A 26,250-nucleotide genomic window follows, 5' to 3' on the forward strand; every position below is an offset into this window, starting at 1 on the left:
AATGCAGAATTTGGACGTACTGTGGTTGTGGCGCACTCGGTCGGATTAATCTTTGGCAAAGAAAAGATTTGATCCATTTGAATAGGTATCCAGAGATATTGCACATACCCAGCTTGTGAATGAGCACGCGTCGCCAGACAGTATTACATGTTGCTTTTAGATAGACTAAAAAAGCTAGTGTAGACATCTTTCTGTGGTATCCATCTTTGACTTGTGTGAAGTAAACAACATGCTTCGTAGGGTTTCGATGTCTGCAGAAGCCAGCTTGAGCATTGTCTACGATTCCATGTGTTTCAATAAACTGGTTTAGACGCTTGACAACCATCTTCTATGCCGCTATACAACAAGAGCTTGTTAGGGATAGGGGCCTGTAGCTTTCAGCTAGACTCGCATCTTTACATTTTTTAACACAGGGATAACTTCTGCCTTTCGCCATTGCTGCAGAACATGACTGCCAGGTCAACTTTATATTGCCAAGCAGGGTTTCCTTAGCTTTTCCCAAAGATGGATTAATAGTTCTGGGAATAATTCATCAGATCCCGCTGCTTTGTTTGGCTTGATTAGAGAAAAAGCATCGTCAAATTCCCGGATGGTAAAATCTGCTTTGAAAAGTTCCACGGTTTTCCTTTCATGACATAAACTATTTGGATGCTTCAGAAATTTTTGTTACTAATTTGTCTCATTTTACATGGCTAATATTGGCGTAATGCTTACATAAAGCATTAGCAACTTCTCTGGGATCACTGTGGGATTTCATGCCACATTGTAATGGTTGTACTTTCCGAATACTATCATTACTTAGACGTGATATGTACCAATGCACTTTTATTCCATCTTTTTGATAGTCTAGCGTGGTTAAGAAGCTCCTAAAAGCAAAACGCGTGGCTATTATTTCTTACTGTAGTCTCGCTTGGTCTCTTCTAAGGGTTATAAGCTCCTCACTGGCTTTGGTTCTTTCCGCTTTATGACAGCTTTCATCTCATGTTTTTTGAGATCAGTAAGCCTTGAAGTCCAAAATAGTTTGAATTTCTTTGCTTGACTCCAGGGAATACACTCACCAGAACACCAGAGGATGACTGAGTTTAAAGCCGCAATGGTTATTTCAGGGGAGGCTGCAATCATAGAGTCCTGAAGCACGGAGTTAGTAAGCTTTTAATATTAATCCCAGTCTGCCTTTTTAAAGTTCCAATGTGGGACTCAAATAAATAAACTTATTAAGTAGCTACCTAAAAGTAAATGTAAAAATTGGAAAAACTAATAAAATTAAATAAAAAGTAATAATTACAATTAATACATCCAGGACATGCCACGACAACAGGAATAATATTATTAATAAACCATATGATTAAAAGAAACTTTAACTTCTAACTCGATATGAAATTACTTTAATTATTATTAACTGATAACGCATTGAAAATTGCAAAAGCACAACTATTATACAGTAAGGTGTATGTTTTGACAATCGCATGACTTCTCAAACACATTAAAAATTATTCTAAAATAATTTTAATTATCACCATAATTAAAAAAAAAACAAAAAACACTGAATAAAAAATGTGTGACAAAAAACATCATTTGTAAATTCTGCCAAAAGCAGTTTAAAGTTTAACTTTTTATTTCAAATTGTTGAATTTTAAAGTTATTTTATTTTACTTACAACAGAACAATATAAAACACTTTTCAAAAATAAATTTTCAATGTACATCTCCCTTAGGCAAGAATAAATTTTCTCTATTTTAACATTTTTTGGCTGGCTGACCAATTCAAACAAAATTCCAGAAGTCTCCAGATGTATAGTTCTGCTTCCTTTGTTGAAGCTTACAGGTAGGTGTAACCCAACACCATAGAAAGGTGTTTTTAAAATTTAAAAATTATAATGAGTGTACCTGCAGCTTGTAACAACCAAATATATTACTGAATAGACCAATTCATTAACTCTAATACTATTAAATAAAAATGCAGTAGTATTCAGAATGTGTGCGTGTGCGTGTGCATGTGTGTGTATGTGTGTGTGTGTGTGTGTGCGTGTGCAAATTATATATTGCTTAATTACAAGTATTATCTTGGCAAAATCTGAAATAGTAATAAATAACATAGTATATGTACCACAATAACAGCAAACAATATATAAATGTAATTAATAGAAAATAACTGAGTAAGTACCGTAACTCAAATTAGGCTTATAACTGTTATCTGTTTCAAACTTGCTAAGATCAGCTAAATCCAGAGATGAAACAGCTTAACTTTATTGCTTCACTTCTACTAACAACTTACTTTATCAGCGAAGAACAGTACCAAAATCGATTACCTTCATAACAGTGACCCCTACCACACTGTTCTACATCGCACAAGAGCATTACAAAATAAAAGCTTTATAAAATACTTTTACAAATACAGAAATTACCCGATTTTGTTTTAAATTGATTTTTACTAAAATCTTTTAAGCTATTTTATGTACAAAATTTTGATGAAATTAAAAATCCTAAAATGTAAAAAAAAAGGCAAATATTTTACTGCAGAAATCAGTAGAAGCTTGTGAATATATTAATGTATAACTTAAAAAATTAAATTAAATTAAATAAATTAGCATTAAACTTAATAGAAAATAAGTTGTTGGGAAATTCTACGTGCAGCAAATAGGTATCTGATGGTTGAATATTGAAAGCATAATCAGGCAGTTTATCCCTTCTCTATTTAATATGGATACGAAAGAAACTATCAATCCAAGAAAAGAAATGCACAAGTAGTAGGTGGAAGGAAGTAAGATAGTATATAAGTAGAGAGATCTGATTGAACAGTTTCTAGTACAAACTTTCACTCGCTTTATAATTCTAGAGTTAAGCGAGTTTAAGGGCCCTGAAGTTACCGGAAAATTACAATTCAAGATTATTGCTTAAGTTTCTATTCTAATAACATGGCAAAAAACAGAAATATTTGAGGTCGTAATACTTTTTCCATACTAACATTTAATCTTTAAAGACAGATTTCAATCAAACTGAACACAAATAAAAATAAAAACCCTATTATACATAACAAGACAAAACATTTTTAACTAATCACAGAAATTGATGCACAAACAAAATCCTCTAAAACTTATCTTTTATTTTACACTAAATCACTAAATTGTAAATATTTACAAATGCATATAGCTACAGTTTATCACAGCACATGAGTTCCAATGTTAGTTGTATTATGTTTGTTACGGGAAATGAGATTTGTTTAAAATTAAACAAATAATTTACCAAAAGTGAAAAATATTGATACAGAACCATCTATTTACAGAACTCGGAAAGAAAATGTAATTATGGGAGTACTTACATCACAAGATGATGTATGATTAGAGAAGGTAAGGTTCGATTACTGGCAAGGGTTTGGGACATTCTTTCACCTATCATTTCATCAATCTCATTGAATGAATACCATTTAATTTCCTACCCTTCCAATACTTAATCATTCTTTCTCGTGTTTCATTCTTCTTTCTACTGTCCATGCTATGCTTTTTAAGATGTTTTTTCCTACGGAAACTTAGCTTCTGAAATCAATGTTCTGAAAAGAGTCCAGTACCTCTTTTGACATCTTAAGCCGTTTAAGATCCTCCTTGTTCTTGAAACATTCCGTTTTAATTTTCCTGTTTTCAAAAACGTGAAATATTTACTTTCTTAATCTACTCTTTTCCATTTTATATAGCTGATCATAAAATTTTAATCTTCTTTTCCTCAAAAGATGATCAATTTTTTCCCAGTTTTTGTAAACATCTTCCTCTCTTCTAAGTTTATAGATTCCTTCCTCCAGAATCGGACCAAGAATTTTTCTTAGCTTCTTTCTTTCTACTTTTCCAATTTTTTTTTTGTTAGAAAAATTCAAGTATTGTTATTCTAGAAATAAAATTACTGTCTTAAGCGCCTAAGTTTAGCATTTCTCAATATTGATTTTTTATTATACATTTACGCTGTTACAATTTTTCCATTTTTTCTCTTGCTTTAATGGTTTCTACTTCTAGAACATTAGGAGTGATCATTTCTCACACCTAATATTCTTAGGCATTTAAATTTAGATGTTCTTTTAATCTTTTTGTTAGGAGATATTTTAATTACATTGATTGAGTATGTGTTGGAAATACATTCTGTTTATTCATATGATATTAGTAATCCTATTTTACTTGCACATTTCTCTAATAACCCAGATTTCTTTTCATATAGTTTCTAGTTTTCACACAACCTGTATAGACAAATTCTGTATTAAAAAAAACTCTTCGACTTATCAGGAAAACTTACAAAAATGGCCACCAAAGAAACTTCCATTAAAAAAAAATTAAATGTGACCAAAGGTTGTGTAAAGATAAAAATCCATCAGAAGTAAATAAACTTGAATATGTGGGCTAATGCACAAAACAGAAAAATATTTCTGAAATAAAATTATTCGTTATATTAATCGGCAAAGGAAAAATTACTCAAATTATATATGGCTGCAAAAAAAATATGAACCAAATAATCGTGAACTGATATATCACACCACGGTCTTAAAAACTCATCATTAACCCAAAAGGTTAATAATGATGATTAGCTGATGCTAATGTGGTATAATGAGGCAATTTAATAAAATTAATGATGAAATACCCATCCTTAAAAACGTTGTATTATATTTTGATCTAATCTCAGGTTCAAAAGTTTGACAACTATGACTATAATAATACAATTAAATAATACCATTTAACTACAAATTTTCAATAATATACAAATTCCATTTTAGCATATGTATAGAAAACATCATAAAAGCAAAATAAACACAAAAAAAATCAATGAAAGAATAAAAATAGTAAAAACAATGCAAGAAATTCCTTTGATTAAGTTAATGATGATAGTAATTATTACAGTAACTCAATATATAAATGTAATTAGCAATCCATTATGAAACGCACTGCAAACTTATGCACGAATCAGCCTCATCGCTAACAATGCACTACTAGTACTAACATTTAAATTTCATTAAACATGTAGTACAATAGAAGCAAACAATCTTCTATCTAGAAGATTATAATACAAAGCAATCAATGTATTACACAGAAGCAGAAATTAGACTGCTGTTAACTTATCTTAAACATACAATGCTATATAAATATATACAATCTATTCCTTAATTTTATAATCCTGATTATAACTGTGTTGCGATTGGTATTTCAAAGATAAAATTAATTAATTAAATATCTAAAAAAAGGCAGTTTGTGTACTTATCAAATTTATTTTACCGTTTGAAAAAACCATGCACATTATGTTTTGCTTTTATTTCAAAAGTTACAAAGCATCTTTAATATTATCTTTTATATTATATTATTATATTTAATAATAATATTCTCTGGCAACATGAGATGAGGTCAATGTATAAAAAAGAATACACAAACACTTGAGTGAAGGGGAAATATAAGATTGCATGAACATCTTAACACTACACGAGAAAGCAAGAATACATTTAAGTATCAAATAAGATAAGGAAATTTTTTTACGTTATTAGAATAATTGATATTTTATTATACTATTAAAAAAATAATGATAAATGGCTAGAATAAAAAAATATACATGCATCCATGTGTTAAACATACATACATAAACAAGTCAATTTTAACAAATGTTTATCTTGAAACTAATGCAATTTTAATTTAATAAAAATGTTTTACACAAAAATTGTTTGATTTTGAAGAAAAGCATTATGGCAAAGTTATTTAAAGATTGTTTAAAGGCAATTTAAGGTCACATTGGTTTTTTTTAAACAGAAACAAAATATCTTTTAGTTTGTTTTCTATATGCATTTTCATACTAACAAAAAAAAATTATTTTGCCTGACTTTTTTTTTAATTTTTTCCCTTTTTAATAATTTGAGTACCACAAAAAAAAATCAGCAGGGATATTTTTTACAACCTTGTTAAAAATGTTTATGGGTGTGCACACAACAAATGAGCAAACAGACAAAAACAAATTTTTAATGAGCTCAAATATTAAATTATAAAAAATAAATTTCAGAAAGCAAAAGATGAATTGTATATCTCTCTCTGTAATGAGTTAGTTCATAATTTATCAATTTATGAAAAAAATTTAATTTACAGAACCCTGATCTTAATAAAGGAACTGCTAGCAGAAGAGTACCAGCTTGTGTGACAGAACACACCACTCAACATGCTACAATATTTAAGTGCCAAAATTCATAGTTAATGGTCAATTTTTGTTAACTATAACAGGTTAGTCAAAATACATAAACTTTTCTACAATATATTACATCCAAACTTCATAGTTTTTTAATAAACAATTCTCTCTGACCTATTTTTAATTTCATACTTACATATGAACAGAACATTTTGCTGAATTTTAGCTGAGTTACAAGAAATTTAATTCAATAAAAATTAACCGTTGAATTTCTGCTCAGACAGTGTGTACATTTAGAAAGTATATAGTACCATATTTTTAGAAGGTAAAATAAAAATATATATATGTATACAAACAAAATTATAATGATTACTACAGATAAAAGAAAGATATTCAAATAGGAAGTAATGTTGTTTACCCCCATCAAAACCAAACATTTATTCAAAAACACCAGTATTTTTGATAAAAAAAAGTCTTGCATTTGATTTCTTTACCTGGCGTTTAATAATGAGACGAAAAACAAAGTAAAAAAATTTGAAAATTAATTACAAATGGAAAATAATATGGATAAATTAAATAAATAAAAACAGTATTAATATCAATAATTATTTCAAAACATTAAATATAATCATGAAAGATTCAGATAAACAATAAAAAAAGACACACAGACTGCCGCAAGCCAACTTAATTGGGATGTTACACTTCAGAAAGTAAAAGTAATTCTGAACAGATTTAAAAGATTACCAGAAATAAATAAAAAAAGTACACAAATTGGGATATTAGGGAAGAAGTTAAAATAGAAGATAAGAAATTCAGAAACAACAGATGAAATGAACTTATAATGAATAAATAAAAATACCATAAAAACAGAATCAGAACAACTTAATTCATTAAGTAAAGAAGCAAAAGCCACAGGTTACCAGAGACATGATTGAAAAATGAAACGTAGATGAAAACCTAAAAAGACAATAAAAGAGACAGAAAATTAAATAATTCAATTTGAGGTGAATGAGGAGGGCAGGTGCAAAAAATCTGCCTCAGGGCAAACAGCCATAATTATGAGAATTATGATGAAAAGCAAAAAAAAAATCTCAAGTAGATATGTGGTGTAAGTGAAAACATGTCAGATCCATAACCATGCACACATCAATTCACATACAACTTCAACTGATTTAATAATTATTATTAACCTCAGATTGTAAATATTGTTGAATTAAAATAAAAAGTACATCAAAAGTTCCCTCCTCTATGAATCATGCGACCGTGCCGTTGGTGAGGGGGCTTGAGTGCTCAAGGATACAGAGTAGCTGGACCGAAGGTGCAACCATATCGGAGAGGTATCTGTTGAGAGCCAGACTAAGGAATGATTCCTAAAAGAGGGCAGCAGCTCTTTCAGTAGTTGTTAGGGGCGTGAGTCAGAATGACTTAAACAGCCATATCAACATCACTCAGTCCTCTGAGTACTGCGCAGCTGAAAGCAATGGAAAACTACAGCTGCTTTTTTTCCAAGAAAATGTGGCTCTCTGCATTTTCATAAAACAATGATGTAGGCGCCTTTCTTGGTAAAATATTCCGGAGGTAAACTAGTCCCCCGTTCGGTTCTCCAGGTGGGGACTACTAACGAAGGGGTCACCAGAAAGTTAAAAAATAACATTCTACTATTCGGAGCGTGGAATGTTAGAAGTTTAAAAAAGGTTGGTAGGCTAGAAAATTTAAAAAGGGAAATGGATAGGATAAATGTGGATGTAGTAGGAAAGTGAGGTTTGGTGGGAAGAGGAAGGCGACTTTTGATCAGGTGATTTTAGAATAATTAACTCAGCTTCAAATAATGGGCAGGCAGGAGTAGGTTTCATAATGAACAAGATATGGAAGAGAGTAGAGTATTTGAAAACGCATAGCGATAGAATCATTGTAATAAGGATAAAATCAAAACCTAAACTGACAACGATTGTTAACGTCTATATGCCTACAAGCGCCCATGATGATGATGATGAGGTAGAGTGTGTATACAAAGAAATTGATGAAGCAATTAAACACATAAAAGGAAATTAAAATTTATTTAATAATAGTTGGAGATTGGAATGCAAGCATTGGAAAAGGCAAGGAAGGAAATATAGTGGGTGAATACGGGCTGGGCAAAAGGAATGAAAGAGGGGACCGACTTATAGAGTTTTGCACGAAGTATAATTTAGTAATTGCCAACACCCAATTTAAAAATCATAATAGAAGAATATACACTTGGAAAAAGCAAGGCGATACTGCAAGGTATCAGATAGATTATATCATGGTTAAGCAAAGATTTATAAATCAACTCGTTGACTGCAAAACTTACCCTGGAGCAGACATTGATAGCGACCATAATTTGGTGATAATGAAATGTAGATTGGGGTTTAAAAACCTGAAGAAAAGGTGTCAGATGAATCTGTGGAATTTAGAGAAGCTTGAGGAAGAGGAGGTAAAGAAGATTTTTGAGGAGGACATCGCAAGAGGTCTGAGTAAAAAAGATAAGGTAGAAAATGTAGAAGAAGAATGGGAGAATGTTAAAAAGGAAATTCTTAAATCAGCAGAAGCAAACTTAGGCGGAATAAAGAGAATTGGTAGAAAACCTTGGGTTTCAGACGATATATTGCAGCTGATGGATGAACGTAGAAAATATAAGAATGCTAGTGATGAAGAAAAAAAAGGAACTATCGGCAATTAAGAAATGCTATAAACAGGAAGTGCAAACTGGCGAAAGAAGAGTGGATAAAAGAAAAGTGTTCAGAAGTGGTAAGAGAAATGAACATTGGTAAAATAGACGGAGCATACAGGAAAGTTAAGGAAAATTTTGGGGTACATAAATTAAAATCTAATAATGTGTTAAACAAAGATGGTACACCAATATATTATACGAAAGGTAAAGTCGATAGATGGGTGGAATATATTGAAGAGTTATACGGAGGAAATGAATTAGAAAATGGTGTTATAGAGGAAGAAGAGGAAGTTAAGGAGGATGAAATGGGAGAAACAATACTGAGATCTGAATTTAAGAGAGCATTAAAAGATTTAAATGGCAGAAAGGCTTCTGGAATAGACGGAATACCTGTAGAATTACTGCGCAGTGCAGGCGAGGAAGCGATTGATAGATTATACAAACTGGTGTGTAATATTTATGAAAAAGGGGAATTTCCATCAGACTTCAAAAAAAGTGTTATAGTCATGATACCAAAGAAAGCAGGGGCAGATAAATGTGAAGAATACAGAACAATTAGTTTAACTAGTCATGCATCAAAAATCTTAACTAGAATTCTATACAGAAGAATTGAGAGGAGAGTGGAGGAAGTGTTAGGAGAAGACCAATTTGGTTTCAGGAAAAGTATAGGGACAAGGGAAGCAATTTTAGTCCTCAGATTAATAGTAGAAGGAAGATTAAAGAAAAACAAACCAACATACTTGGCGTTTATAGACCTACAAAAGGCATTCGATAACGTAGACTGGAATAAAATGTTCAGCATTTAAAAAAAATTAGGGTTCAAATACAGAGATAGAAGAACAATTGCTAACATGTACAGGAACCAAACAGCAACAGTAATAATTGAAGAACATAAGAAAGAAGCCGTAATAAGAAAGGGAGTCCGACAAGGATGTTCCCTATCTCCGTTACTTTTTAATCTTTACATGGAATTAGCAGTTAATGATGTTAAAGAACAATTTAGATTCGGAGTAACAGTACAAGGTGAAAAGATAAAGATGCTACGATTTGCTGATGATATAGTAATTCTGGATGGCATAGATGAAGTCCTACGCAAGAACTATCGCATGAAAATAAACAAGAACAAAACAAAACTAATGAAATGTAGTAGAAATAACAAAGATGGACCACTGAATGTGAAAATAGGAGGAGAAAAGATTATGGAGGTAGAAGAATTTTGTTATTTGGGAAGTAGAATTACTAAAGATGGATGAAGCAGGAGCGATATAAAATGCCGAATAGCACAAGCGAAACGAGCCTTCAGTAAGAAATATAATTTGTGTAAATCAAAAATTAATTTAAATGTCAGGAAAAGATTTTTGAAAGTATATGTTTGGAGCGTCGCTTTATATGGAAGTGAAACTTGGACAATCGGAGTATCTGAGAAGAAAAGATTAGAAGCTTTTGAAATGTGGTGCTATAGGAGAATGTTAAAAATCAGATGGGTGGATAAAGTGACAAATGAAGAGGTATTGCGGCAAATAGATGAAGAAAGAAGCATTTGGAAAGATATAGTTAATAGAAGAGACAGACTTATAGGCCACATACTAAGGCATCCTGGAATAGTCGCTTTAATATTGGAAGGACAGGTAGAAGAGAAAAATTGTGTAGGCAGGCCACGTTTGGAATATGTAAAACAAATTGTTAGGGATGTAGGATGTAGAGGGTATACTGAAATGAAATGACTAGCACTGGATAGGGAATCTTTGAGAGCTGCCTCAAACCAGTCAAATGACTGAAGAAAAAAAATAAATAAAAAGTTATTTCACTAATAACTTCTGATCGTTTTTCAAATCCAATGTTTTGGATTTTGGGCTTTTTTAGACCTGACGATTGCAATCAAATGGGGAGGTGCACAACTAGATGTTACAACAGTCCTAATACAAAATTTCAACATTCTACAGCTAAGCATTTTTGAGTTATGCGGGATACGTACATATGTAGACGTCACGACGAAACTAGTAAAAATGGATATTTCAGTTGAAATCTGAAAAGTGCCGAACTTTTTCGCTATTACAATACTAAATAAAATTACAATATTAAAAAAAATATAAATCTCAAATAAAATTATTTAAAATTTAATTATAAAATTCAAAAAGTTTGTTAATTAAAGACAAAAAATGTAACAATATGATATTGACTAAATCTAGATTTCACATATATTCATAATAGTCAGGATACAGTTTATAGTAAATAACATAATGAAATTTCAATAAAAGATTTTCAATTATAATACTATACAGCTAAAATACTGACAGTTATTCAAACATTAATTAAAACTGTCTATTCATTTGAAACTGTAAGATACCAATCACATACTCAGAAGTTCATTTCAATACAAAAATACAAAAGGTAAAAATATAACAAAAAAATAAATATATATATATATATATATAACTGAATATTTTGTTACAGTATCTCAATTCACCATACCACATTTTAATTATAGTAAAAAAATCTGATGTAGTCAGCATATGGCTTTCTCCTTGTTTTCTATTGATACAGTTGCAAAAAAAATAAATTGAAAAAATGCTTCTTTATTTAATTAATGTAAATTCATACACGAAAGGTAAAATCTGCTAAATCATTTTAACTATTTTTTCTTTTCAATTTTGCTAAATTGCCTGAATAAATAAGCCACACAGTTCCGAGTCTTAAGTAAATTGCATCCCTTTCAAACTTGATGGATCGATCCAGAAAAAATTGAAAAATTATCCAAAAGGTTATGAATAAGGATACAGTTACAACCATTGTAATATTTAGTAAACTGGTCCAACAGTGTATTGAAATTAAACAGTGATGGGTGTAGTTTCACTGTGAATAAGTAAACATTAGAAAAAATACCCAAACACAGCCCAGGAAAACATGCATACTTGTCGGCTTCCAATTCTAATCTCCTTTTAAACTATCCCTTTGTGAATCCACACACTTAGCAGGTCTTCCATCACTGGAAATATTTCTGTAATGTTCTTTTGCTATAGCTATTCCCAGTGCTGTGTTCTTTATACCTTCACTCTTAAATTGGGGATCTTAACGAGGGCATCTTCAGCTTGGGGTACAACCAAAAATTACAGGTCTGATTCTAGTCTCCACATTACTAGGAATTTTCCAGGTCCCTTACTCCTACGGAACCTGGAAAATTTAATATTTGGTCTTAAAATTCTTAATCAGATATGAAGAATGAGCAGGCCATAGCCATCACGTATGAGGCATGTCCTTTAAATAAGAGCAGTATTGAAATAAAAATTGAGCAACAAAAACATGTGGCGATATGCAGAAAATTAATTGGCTGATGCCATTCACTGCAACATTTTTTCATATCATACTACTAGTTTTATTATTCTACTCCAATAAATGATGTAGCCCATTAATTACTTCATCTGTTGGTTTATCATTTTCAAACCCCTGTGATGCAAGCCAGTTTCAAATTGCTAGTGCAGGATCAGTAATGTGTTGCAGATCTTCAAAGATTTCCCAGAGTAGCAGCTTTAATTCTAGAATCACTACTGTTGCAGTATTCAATCAAGCATTTCATACAGAAAAAAAAATCCCAATCAACAACTTCCCACACCAAAGTTTATTTCATTTTCAAACTTCACTTCTACACATAATGTATGGTTCATAAATACCAAAACATTTCTTGTGGATTTCAACAGTTATTTGTTTTTTGCTGTTAAAAAATTAATTATTTCTCAGCCTTACATATCAAACTATTTATTTTAACATTCATTTCTATAATATTATGCATGTAAACTAACCCAGATGACTGACTATAGTTGCCAACAGATGATTACTCGAACAAATAAATTTGGTACGCAAGCGCTATCTGCTTCAAAATATAAATTAGCAACAAAGTTTGAAAAGGCCCTTCCTTAAATTCATCCTTCATGAAGCTCAATTGCATGAAACCCCTATATCATCTTTTGTGCCAAATTGTATCACTAAGATGGAGAGCATCTTGACATTATAAAAAAAATTCCTCCTTCATGTGTGTATTTGTGAAGGAAAACTTCATGGCAGTAAAAAGAAACCATTATCTACCTGTAGATAAGTTGGTCGTTGACATCTGAAGTTCAGCCACTTCGAAAATAATTATTCTTTAAATTGTGTAATCCCCTTAGCATTAGCCTATCTTTCTTAGTGCTGAAATCCTGATTTAGCTGAAAAAATTCTGACATCAAATATACAGAACTGGACAAACTAAGCTAGTTTTTGAGAAAAGGCATGATCCCTAAAAAACTTGGAGACTTGTCCTCAATCCTCTCTTAACAAGAATAGTAAGAATACTCGAGAAAAAGGAATTAAGAAAAGGAGGGCTAAGGGAAAGGTTAGAGGTAGGTGTTTATCAATCTACACAGAAACTGCTTCAGGAGTTCAAAATAGTTTATTTTTGCCCAGGAGCAAGAATTCTCCAACTTAAATGTTTACTTACATATTTCTTAGTCCGACCTCTTCAAAGAAACCTATTATTACTTAGATTTCTTACTTTTAGGATTAATTAGGGTTTTCTCAAAAGTACCAGAAGTATGCTAGCAACAAGATCTTATGATTTCATAGGGAGAGAACTTGATACAGTATATGATGAAACTGAAGATTAATAATTATGTAAAAAAAAATAGAAAGCTAAGGAGTAGAAAGATACACTTTACAACAGTTTGCACTGATGTTAATGTAAATTGCATAATTACACAGTAGCTAAAATTAAAGAATGTCTTTTAACTTCCCCTATTTCCCCTTTTTTATTTCACAAATATGTATAAAAGAAAATTAAAAAATGTTACCCATCTTATTATTTTATATCAATTAATTTCTTATTATTATGTTAATAATTTCTCTCACAGAGAAAATAAATGTATTCTTAAATTATATCAATGAATTATATGTATTCTTAATTATATCATTGTATCTTTATTTATAATTTATTTACTTTTCCTTTTATTTTATCAGTTATTTTAATTTATGAATTGTGCATAGAAATCTGTATAACAACTTGGTAGTACACAGCACATTTATATCAAATTATTTTAATCTATTTTTACTGACATACTAATTTAATTTAAAAATTACTTCTTGACAAGCACTGTTAATTATCACAAATAATTATTCAACCTTTAATTAATAAACTAGCAACAACTTAATCACGGGGTGCTGTTTCTATGATAAATATATATACATATATAACATATATGAAGACAGAATTAGTATGCTAATATTTAAAAATAAACTGTGTCATGGAGTATGGCATGAGTAACACTCGTTAAATGTTTTTAACAGCTAATAAAACTTAATGTTACAAAACAATGTTCTCAAAGTAAATTAACAAACTTTTATAAACTGTTCATTCTTAAAATCAAACAATAAAAATACTTATTTATGAATGGACTTAAACATTTTGAACTGTTATTTGTAATAACAACTCCACTCTATTTTTAACAGCGTTATAGTTTTCAGTTGTTTCTTTATGACTATAACTAAATATCATAAAAATTTCTCTGAAATAAATAATTTACAAGTACTCCTACTACTACTACAACTATTATTAACACCTAAGCAAAAAATTATCCCCATTCCTTTTATTATCATTCACTAGAACGAACTGATGTAATTATTTACGTTTATTTTTCTGCACTGAATCTAACACACCATAACTAAATTATACATTTTTGGTATCTGTTTATTACTTCTGTTTATTAATATGTAACAATGGGAAAATAATGTCATAAACAAATATATAAAAAAAAACAACCCCATGACCAGAATTTCTTAATTTCTATACATTTTGAGATCTTGAAACAAAAAATACCACAAATTTTGATTAGAAAATTCTTTTTCTGTATAACGGTAGGCATCTAAATTTTTCTGTAGCTAAGGAATGGTTTAATCTACCAAAATGAAATATAATGATAACATGTATAATATGAGAATTAATTCTATGAATTTCTAAAAAAAAATTAGAAGAGATAGGATACACACCAGGGGGTCCCCCAATCCTACGCACTGAAGTTACTGAATTGACATAAATTTTATTTATAAGGAGTTTCTAGCTCACCCATAATATTTTCTACCATAAATGAAAATATCGCTAAATTTTTTAAATGCTACAACATATATTATTATTATTATCAAAATAAGGAACGAAAGAAAAACAATTCAAGTAGTACTAAAGTAATTAAAATAATTTATTTAAATATCAAACAATTTTATTAATTTAAAATTCATTTCTTTTTAATAATTATCACTTACGAACTAAATTCCATACAATAATATTAATTAAAATTTCCTCATTAAATATATTTGATTCACTCAATAACAATTGGATTTTAACATACAGATTCATCATTGGTAAAAAAACAGTTCTGCTAAACATGTACCAGAATTGAAGAAAACATTTTCATTCCTGAATTAATCGAAAATAGAGTTTAGCCATTTTTTAGTGATAAAATTTTTGAATGAACTATTATTTACTTTTAGTGTAAATCTTGCTACTCTATTTTGAGAGGCTAATTCATCATACCACAGAGGTGCCAGATTCATCAAGTACAAATATTTATGTATTTGATGTTTCATTTTAATATTTAGCTCATTGTTTTAGTATTATTTAATTGTAGACATATTATACAATAATTCAACTTGAATGTTTCTATTTAGTTCACATAATGTTTTATGAATATTACTTATACATTTTTAAATTGTTTTATTAACTGTTTAAGTTGACTCAAAGATTACATTTTAACTAACTAGACAATATGTTCTTAATATAAAGAGTAACAGTTAAGAAGAAGCAATTTAAGTATAACATACAATTAATAAAGAAGAAATAATATACACGATCCCATAATTGAAAGTGACCTTATGCTTCAGAAATTAGTTGATATTAAAAATTTCACCCATAATTATTAAAAATCAACTTATTGCTAGAAAAAAGTTTTAAGAACCATAATTTCAGTTGCTGTTTTCTTGAGCAGTAAAATAAAAATGGCTTTCATTACAGGGTGTCCATAGACTTTTCATGATTACAGTTACATAAAAAAATATTAAAAAAATATTGCAGTTACAGCTGTTTGGATTGTGGCAAAAGAAAGAAAAAATGATCAAGTTTTTTTATATTGGTTTGTTGCAGGAAGTGGCAGAATAGAGAGCACTGTGATCAATTCTTTATAAAATGGCATCAAGCCAGGAGAAAGAGCAACGTGTGATGAATCACAAGTCAAAATCACCAATTACTGTGTAGTGAAATTTTAGACGGGAATACAAACAATCAGCACCTGATAGCAAGAGTATTGTTGCGTGGTACGCAAAGTTTAAGGAGAGTGGAAGTATACACGATCTTTCGTCAACAGAGCGGCCATCCGTTAGTGAAGAGAAGGTTGAGGTTGTGCAACAAGCATTTTTACACAGCTCTTCCAAATCTGCCCGTCATTCATCTCGTGAACCAGGGATTCTCCGGTCAACGGTGCACAAAATCTTACACAAGAAACTATGGTTGCACGTGTATAAAGTTCAGATATTGCAACATCTACAACCAGATGCAGGCTCTCCTCATGCCCCCCTGGCGACCGACATTTGCAATGGACTGATAATGACGAGTACCTGCCTTGTGTGTTTTTCATACAAGGTTACTTTCCACACCTCGGGGAAAATAAACAGGAATATGAGAATAAGGAGCTCAGAAAATCAATATTTTACCAGGCAAAAAATTAGAGATTTCTCCTAAAGTGAACATGTGGCGCAGTTTGATGCACAACAGAATCACTGGTCCCTTCTTTTTCATTGAGCAATCAATAACAGCAAACATTTACCTGGATATGCTGCAATACTTTGCTATATCTCAACTAAACGATTTGCAATCTAGGGTGGTTTTCCAGCAGAATGGCGCACCACACATTAGGTATTACTAGTTCAAGATTTTCTGAATGAATTATTTCATGGCAGATGGATTGGGTGTGACGGTCCACTCCCTGGCCATCACGATCACCAGACAAGACACAACTCCCTTAGACTTTTTCCTCCGGGGTTATGTTGGAAGGACCGAGTCTATCCAACACACATACATGTTCTGGACACACTGAGATGGAGAATAACTGAAGCTGTTGCTAGTGTTACCAAAGAAATGTTGACCAACACAACATTAAATTGATTATCAGGTGGACATTCTATGGGCGACATGAGGCGCACATTTTAAAAATACTTTATAAAAAAGTGATAAAAAAACTTTATAATTGTTTCTTTCTTTTGCCACAAGCTGTTAACTGTAATAGTTTTTTGGTAATAAATTTCTGTAATCATGGAAAGACTTTATGGACACCTGTATTTCTTTTACCATAATTTCTTCTAATAAAATATACAGTAATAAAATAACAAATATTTTTTTTTTTTACTTGTTTTATCAGATTTTTCAATTTGATTGCAGTCATATAATTTAAAATATGCACATTCCTTTGCATTTGTCAGGATGTTGATTTTCAATAAAACTGATTTGCATAAAATTTCCAGTAACATCTGCTGTCAACATCCACTTTACCACAAGAAAAGTAAATGAAAGATTACAAAAATTTACTTCACTTTTAAATACAAACTCAAAACTCACTTTTATTTTTTAAGAACTGATTTTTTTGTTTAGTGAGCGCAGACCAATTTAAAATTTTAAAACACAATGCTTATACATATATTAAAGAAAACTAAATTGTAATTCTTTAATCAAATGCATTGCTGTCATCAAAATCAAATGAAAACAACTATTTACATTAACAAAGTAAACCGTTTGTAAAGAAAAATGAAAAGCAGTGTTTTATAAAATGTAATGTAAATAAAACTACATGTACATTTATTATTAGACCAATAATCACTTGTCATATTAGCATGTTCTATTATATTACTGTTAACATCAGTAGTATTGAAGATGCCTGCGTACAAACATCACTGCTATAATTGGAGAAAACAGGAGGGGGAGGTTTATATATTACACGTAAATCTACTGTGAGCAGGTTGTAATTGATGTATAGTAATAAGTGGGTGGACTCCCCCACCCCCTCCTCCAAAGGGAAGAGAAACTAATTAACTCTCTGTGTTTAATGCAGTAGAGAGAGGATTCTATGATGTTATGGTCCATGAGTGCTTGTATTTTCTTATAATCATCATATACAATAATTAAGTATGATATGACCGTATAAGATAAAACAACTTTCAATATTTTAATGAATTTTTTTTATTAAAATGAATCTAAATAATTACAAATGTTATACAGTTACACAATAGGTAATAAAGTAATCACTTGCTATTTACAGGTGATACAATATGCAAATTTACTATGAGCAGAGATCTCACTTTTAAAAAAAGAAAGGAAGGAAATTTTTCTAACTATAGATAAATAAAGTTGTATCTATTACAGACAAAACACTGCGAACAGGGACATGGAATGTGGAGACCTTGCTCAAAAGTGATATACTGTGAATGGGGAAAGAAGAGGAAGAAGAAGACTGAAGATGCCTGGTACATCTAAATTGCAGAGATCTGGACTGAGGAGCTGGCCTGGAACAGAAAGAACTGGAGGCACCAATGACCTGCCAATGGGTAGAATACCTCATGATGATGAGGATGACAGAAAAAACAATTAAACAGAAATATTTAATGAGTTGATTTCTACTTAACGGTTATTTTCTAGTATATTTACCAGGCAAATAACTCTTAACGTTTTGATAATAATTACAAAACATTTACTTTTGTTCTAGTATTAAATGAGAATTTTACAAAATAAGACATAAAAAACTACTGTATAAAAACTATTTACATATTAGGCCTCATTCCGTGGAAGAAAGTATCTAAGTAGCATTATAAGACAATTTCTTGCATAACATGAAACCACATTAATGAATTCATGATAAAACTAGATTTATATTCATTTCAAATTATCACTCCATAGACAATCAGCAAGTTGTAGAATATGAGATCAAAATCAAAAATATTTAAATATACACAACAAAATATTACTCACATTACTAATTTAAAACTAAATTTAACGAGCATTCTAATGATCCAAAATATACAAAATTAGGTACAAAACTTAAATCACTTACTGTTTTCATTTGTACAACTTACAAATATAAATAAATGACTTAATAACATAGGACTACTGTATTAACAAACTATTTTTACTTATTAGTTTGTAATACAACAAACTAGCAAACTGATGTATAAACTACTGCATTTATTTCAGTGCTCTTAAAATCTAAATACTTTATCATCAATGTTCTTGATTAAATCTATATTAAATATCTTAACTGATTGTTTATTCCATTTTATGTCGGCTTTAATAAGACCATCAGATTGCTTTTTGGTCAAAATTTAAGTCACTGTTGCACTACCAAAATTACTTAATTTCTCCCAGTTCTAGTGACATAATCTTGATGGTTGTAAAAAATAAAAACATATTAGAAATGATTTCAAAAGCAGCATTTTCATAATAATGTAAGTTAAAAACACCTACTCAGTAATTATCAAGATAAGATCACTCATTTATAAATTTAAATTGTATAGCTGCTGAAATTTCCAGCCACTGTGAATAAGGACTATAATAGACAATGTTTTGTCTATAATAAAAGAGTATTTTAATCTAAAGTATTTACATGAGTTTAGGAAGTAATTCATATCAATCACTGATTAAAATACATTAACATCAAAACATTTTACAGAATTAAATTAAAGAAGGTCAAATGCTACTTTATTTCATGAACAGAAAACTCTTCTTTTAATTATATTTTTCCAAATGCTTCTTTCTTCATCGATATGCCACAACACCTCTTTGCTTTATCCACCCATCTGATTTTTAATATTATCCTATAGCACTCCATTTCTAAAGCTTCTAATCTTTTCTTCTCAGGTACTCGGACTGTCGAAGTGTCACTTCCATATAAAGCTACACTCCAAACATATACTTTCAAAAATGTTTTCCTGATGTTTAAATTAGTTTTTGATGTAAGCAAATTATATTTCTGACTGAAAGCTCGTTTCACCTGTTCTGTTTGACATTTTATATTGCTCCTGCTTCGTCCATCTTTAGTAATTCTATTTCCCAAATAACAAAATTCTACCTTTATAATCTTTTTTCTTCCTATTTTTATATTCAGTGGTCCATCTACATTATTTCTACTACATTTACATTTATATAAAAACTAATTAAATTCATTACCTTAATATATATATTTTTTTTATAATTAATATATACAAATTCATTTTTAACACTTTCAGCCCTGATTATTGATAAAACCGTATGTCATGTCAACTGACCGTTATTAAAATTTTTCAAAAACTCACAGTTAGAATAATTCAGGATATTTTCCCTTACAGAATTTTAAATTCTGAATCTGCATCTTTCCAACAATATATAATACATGTATATTAAATAAACCCTTTTTATCTTCAGCATAAATAATTAAATATATAAAATCACTTTTTTCTTATGCCTAGTAAAAACTTTTAATTTTTAATTTACTTATGATATTACATTCTTAACGTGTGAAAAGTATTATGATATGAAATATTAATTTTAATTGTAGAATAAATAAACTCAGCTGAAGGTTCCAGGCACACAGTAAGTAAGATCTATTATTTTTTATATTTCCATTTGCATTTTGGCTAAGCTGCATTAAAAAAAAACCATTATACTCTACAGTAGGTCACTATTTATCATTTCTTTTTACTATTTATTATACCCTTTTACTGTAAAAAAAATTAATAGAAATTGTGAAATTTGTAGGCATTTTTTTTTTATTCTGATTAATTAAAAAAGATTGTGCAACTAGTAAATGGTTGTTTATTACTGTACAGTTCACTGGTAAGACATTGTATGGTAGCTGAATCAGAGGTATTAAAAAAAAAATCAAATTTCATTGCAGAATGCATACCAGACTAAAATAAATGGACAAATGCATTTAATTAATATGAATGCCATTCCCCACATTGTGTTTGAGCATTGACCATATTGAACTTCCGTCATGCCCAAATGATGAACAGATGTTGAAAAGTGTTGAAGCTTTAATGTTCATGAAAGAAACTTAGTTTTTTAGAATTTAGTATTTAGAAAAGAACTGGTAATGGAAATTCCTCAGGTAAATGTAATTAAAAAATACAGAATAAATTAGGTATTTAAACACTTAAACCTTACATTTTCTTTATGAGATGGATTCATTAATTTGAATAATATTTAATAAAGTAACAATATTGTTTGAAATATATAAAGAATTTATATTTAGCATTTTTGCGTGTATTTATGTAAAAATGGGATTTTACGATACTTGTTTTATAAAGCTTTTTCTGCTATCAAGAGCACAGTATTACATAGTACTGTAAAATCCCAATTTATAATTGCCATTTATTTATTGGTCAGAACATAAAAGATGTGCATAAAACATGAAATAATAAAAGATAAACATTTTTATTAAAATAATTCCATAAAGAAAAATCAAAAATTAATTATCAAAATGATTTAAAGCAAATAAAATAATCCACAAACACAATAAAATGCACATCCTATTTGATAAAAATGAATTATTTATAACAAACTCTTATTTATAACAACATGTATGTTATTTAATAAAACATTAGAAATAATCTTGATGGCTCCCGACCTGCTTCATATCAAACGGTGACAGATGTACAACAAAAGCATAACAAATATTATATGTTCATTATAGCGCATTCAGTTTGTTCCCATTAGATATATTGTGATTTAGTGTCTCATTAATATTATTTATTGATATTCATGGATTTTACATGCCTATAACAGTGCTGTTTAACATGACTGAATTCAATACTAATTTATTCAGTATAAGTATATTGTTTACTCTTAAGTTTTTATAAAAATAACATATAAAAGCATGAATATCAACCGATATTCAGCAAAGCACAAAATGAGAATAAACTGAACATCCCTTGACCAAATTTGAATGACAAATTTTTTAGGTTATGATAAAAAAATGAAAATCTTATTGAATGACAGATGAAATTGTGGCTATAAATTACATAAGAATTGTATAAATAAATCCGGTCTCATGGGTTATATGACCACCATAAATATATAAAATAAAATATAAATGGACTAATTTAAGAATAAATAAACCTTGCTCCTGTTATATGTAATCTAACCAAACTTAACCTACATTCGCTTCGCTCGCTAGTCAAGGTTGGCAAGCAAAGTGAGAGTCGGTTAAGTTTGGTTAGATTAAATTTATAATTTCAGTATTAATTAAATAAATTGCAAGTGGTGGTAGTATAACCCATAAGACGCTCACTTCTCTCGCTAGCGAAGGTTAGCGAGCGAATCGAGCATAGGTTATGTTTGGTTAGATTATATTTATAATTATAAAGATGGAATTTATATTTATAATTATAAATATTCTATTTTATATATTTTTAGTGGTGGTCGTATAACCCATGAGACCAATAAATCTACTCACAAATGAATGGGAATGTGGATGAATGAAAAAACTATTTTATCTAAAACTTACTGAATGAATTAATCTCTAAAAACCAACCAAATTGCATGATAAAAATGTTAAGATAATAAGAAAAATCTAACAAATCTAATCTTTCAATTTTTTTTTTTTTATTAAATTTATTCAGAATACATTCTGCAGGAGTAAAAACATTTGAAACAGATTGCCTTGTAGGTTTTATTTTCAATTTTGATTGAGAAATTCATCTTTCTTTCATTTTTAATGGGTTTATCAGGCAAGGTCATATTTACATACAAATACACAATATTATAATATTATGATATTAATTATCATAATAATTATATAATTATCATAATAATTATATAATTATGATATTAATTTTATCTATTAGAAAAATCACGATGATATCAGTATCTGTAACAAAACAATTTATTTACCTCTACACTAAGAAATAAATACATCATGTTTCACATTTGATCACATGAAAAAGGAATTCAAGCTCGGAAATAATAACAGAAAGACTTGTGAACTATCTTTTCGAACCACGGCTCTCTTTCATCAACAAGTCTTACAAAATTTAATCTAAGCAAATAATTAAGCTTAAATGACTAGTTAATGAGTTAATTTGTCCCTTTACAGGGACTGTTCACTTCAGCTGGAATTACAGTATTAAAAAAAAAAAATGGTTAATGTAGAAAATGAGGATTTTTTAAGAAAATGAAAACAATCCACTTAATGTTATGTATTCTGAAAATATATAATGGTTGTTACTTTATTTATGAAAATTAAACTTTTATTTTGTTGACTTTCTTTGAACTCGCAACAAAGAACAAATTGTGATATATAACTCAGAATATTTAGAAAATAGTCAGCCACTTGGTATTGAAACCAGTATCATCAATAAGTCATCAGTGCAACAACATTTTTTTTTTTTTCAAAAATGCAAAGTGAAAAAAAATAAACAGAATTTTCAACAAGTTGTATAAAAACTATTACACAATTTTAAACCCATCCTCCAAACCTCATTTTATATAAAATTCTTTATTTTTTTGTAATTTATTTATGGAAGATATGTTTTAATAAATAACTTCAAAGAAGTCTATTTAAAGCAACTAAAATTAAAAAAAAAAAAATTTTTTCTCAAGTTTGAATATCAGCTATTTTTTGAGGTACATAATTTTATTTTTTTCGCCGAATTAACAAAAACTCAATTTTACATTATTTACAGTAGCTTCCTTAACCAAACCAAGGGTTTCACTTTGAGTTATTGCTGAAAAAAAACTACTTATAAGCAGATTGACTTAATAGATGATGATGATAATAATAATAATAAAGAATTGGAAATATCCTAAACAACCAAATCTGAAACCAGATTTAAAAATCCTATATTCAATTTTTTAGCCATCTTTATAACTAAAATAAATACCCTTAAGTAAAGAACTGATTATATTCATATATACATTAAAAAATGTATATTTATATTTAAATATTTATTAAAATTTTCTTTACTTATTCTGTTTACTTTCTGACTGATATTTCAAAACAGTTTCTTCCCCCCCCCCAAATATTGTTGTTTTAAAATTAAAATAAACATATAACTGCACTCAAAATTTTAACTACATAAAAAACAGTACAAGCCAAATTTCAATAAATGATTTATTTGAATTACCTTGAATTTTGTATTTTTATTTTTCAGATATAGGACCCATTTTCAACTATGTTTGCTGGTGGTATAGTATACTAAGCAAACTATACATGCAATCAAAACCTTATATATTTTAAATATAAAATAAGTTTTTTTTTTTAAATTCTGGATTTTGAAAAAGTTAATTCACAGGTGTCCCATAAGAACATAATTATAGTTTTGTCTCATCTAATAAAATAAGGCAAAGAAAAAAATTGATTGTGTATGCGTACACACGTGCAGAGAGAGTAAAAATGAGACACTCCAATTTTAAAAGTTCAAATTTCCTCAATGAATTTTTTATGTCACCTGTAGGACATACAAATATTTCTATTATGTAATAATATACCAAATCAATTAATGAAACAACATATCCTAAAAGGAACATTAAAAGATTTAAACACATTTACAAAGCTTAAATAAAGCTGATTAAATAATCAACCAATCTAAAGCATTAAATTTATGATCATTTTTTTCACATCTAAGAATAATACGGTTGCATTATCATTTTGATCCTATAAGTAATTTGTATATATAGCATTCAACAGATAGAAAATTCTCAATTGAACAAGTAACAAACGGATTGATTCAAAATATTAGGAATAAAATGTTCCATTCATCAGGAAAGGCTATCAGACATCAATCAAGAATGAAATACATATGTGCACTGTACTGACATGAGTAAAATTAAGTTCATCTCTTTGCTTGTAACAATGCCATACAATTCAGTTACTTACTGATACGTAACGCATCATCACTGCAGAATTCATTTCATCATTTTAAAAGTTAGTCATCTTTAATAACACTAATCCAGAACATTCACCTATAAGGATGAAGTAATATATAATACTAGGAGAAAAATACAGAGGATTATAAAGAATTTCAGCCTAATACACCTTTTCAGTGCTAAATACAAGTTAACATATAAATTAATTTGGGATAAGGTAACACTCTCAACTTTCCCAACAAAAGTAAACTAAAAACTCCCTGATAAGAAATTAACTAATTCATTACAAAACTGCACAGTTACTATTAGTAGCTTGATAAAAAATTTAGTACCTCTGCCATGTTTTTTTTTTAGTTCCTGACAAACTAACTACCTATAATCCCAAAATTGACAAGTATTGAGCAATTATAAACTGTAAATTAAGTAAAAATTGTACTAACTACTGGAATAAAAAAAACACATCAGTTTCTCAAAAAATACATCCAACTTGATAATTACAATAATATTCACTTGCAGGAGGAAATAAATCAATTAATTAAAAAATGACTTTTATTAACGGATACTTTTGTACTATACACCTTGACTTTTACTGATGCTGACTATAATTTTTCTTATTCTGAAATGAGTTACAAGATCTGAGAGAGTGTCTCTACACTCTCTCAGATCTTGTAAAATATTATGATAAAGAAGGAACCAAATATCCTGGTACAATCAATGTACATCAGACAAACATGGATTCTGGAACTGCATAAAGTTTGAGAAATCCCTTGGGAATTATAATATATTCTAACTGTGACAATCATGTAATCAAGTGCATTCTCAAAATTAAGTGAATATTAATTCCATTGGCATATAGAGAAACCAGATTTATTTTGAAGTAATTACCATGATGCCACATTTTTTTGTAGTAGTATTCAAAAGAATACTACTACAAAGCAAGTCTTAAAGTAAAAACTTTAAGACTTGCTTTGAAGTTTTTTTTTAATTTTAATTTATTCAGTCACATTAAGTAGATATCAAAGAATTAAGGAAAAATAAAGAACCAAAGTAAAAATATGTATATATTTTATTAAGCAGCTTTAAAAAGTATTCATTTTAATATTTGTATACACCCTTGTCAACAGCATGTTATTTTTTTGTTTTTTATTCTTCTGAGCTGCTGACTTACACATTCATTAAATAAATATCATATTTACTTGCACCTTTATTTTCTTAACAACCAACATGAAATTTATGGGAGTGCATGATATGCAGGGATTTCCAAATGAAGCTAAAATATCTGTATTTATCACTGTACTACATACAGCAGTTTAATATACTAACACGCAGTAGTAACATTAACAAGTAGTACTGTGTTTTCTAATTACTTTTGATTTCACATCGGTTACTTAATGTCGAGTCACATCTTTTATGTAGACTATAATTTAATTGCCTTTTTATAAATAAAACGTAAAAACAATTTAGGCAAAGCTTACCACTCAAATGCTATGGAATTTTATGATCTTAAAGAATAGTTTGACATG

General features: G+C 29.2%; 1 protein-coding gene across 10 annotated transcripts in view; it reads right to left on the reverse strand.

Moving 5' to 3' along the window:
- The window catches only part of mub (poly(rC)-binding protein mub), a 493,744-nt gene that overhangs the window by 446,558 nt on the left and 20,936 nt on the right, over positions 1–26,250 (reverse strand). The window lies entirely within an intron of this gene.

The sequence above is a fragment of the Lycorma delicatula genome, chromosome 9 (assembly GCF_047948215.1).
Source record: "Lycorma delicatula isolate Av1 chromosome 9, ASM4794821v1, whole genome shotgun sequence".
Taxonomy (NCBI): Eukaryota; Metazoa; Arthropoda; class Insecta; order Hemiptera; family Fulgoridae; genus Lycorma; species Lycorma delicatula.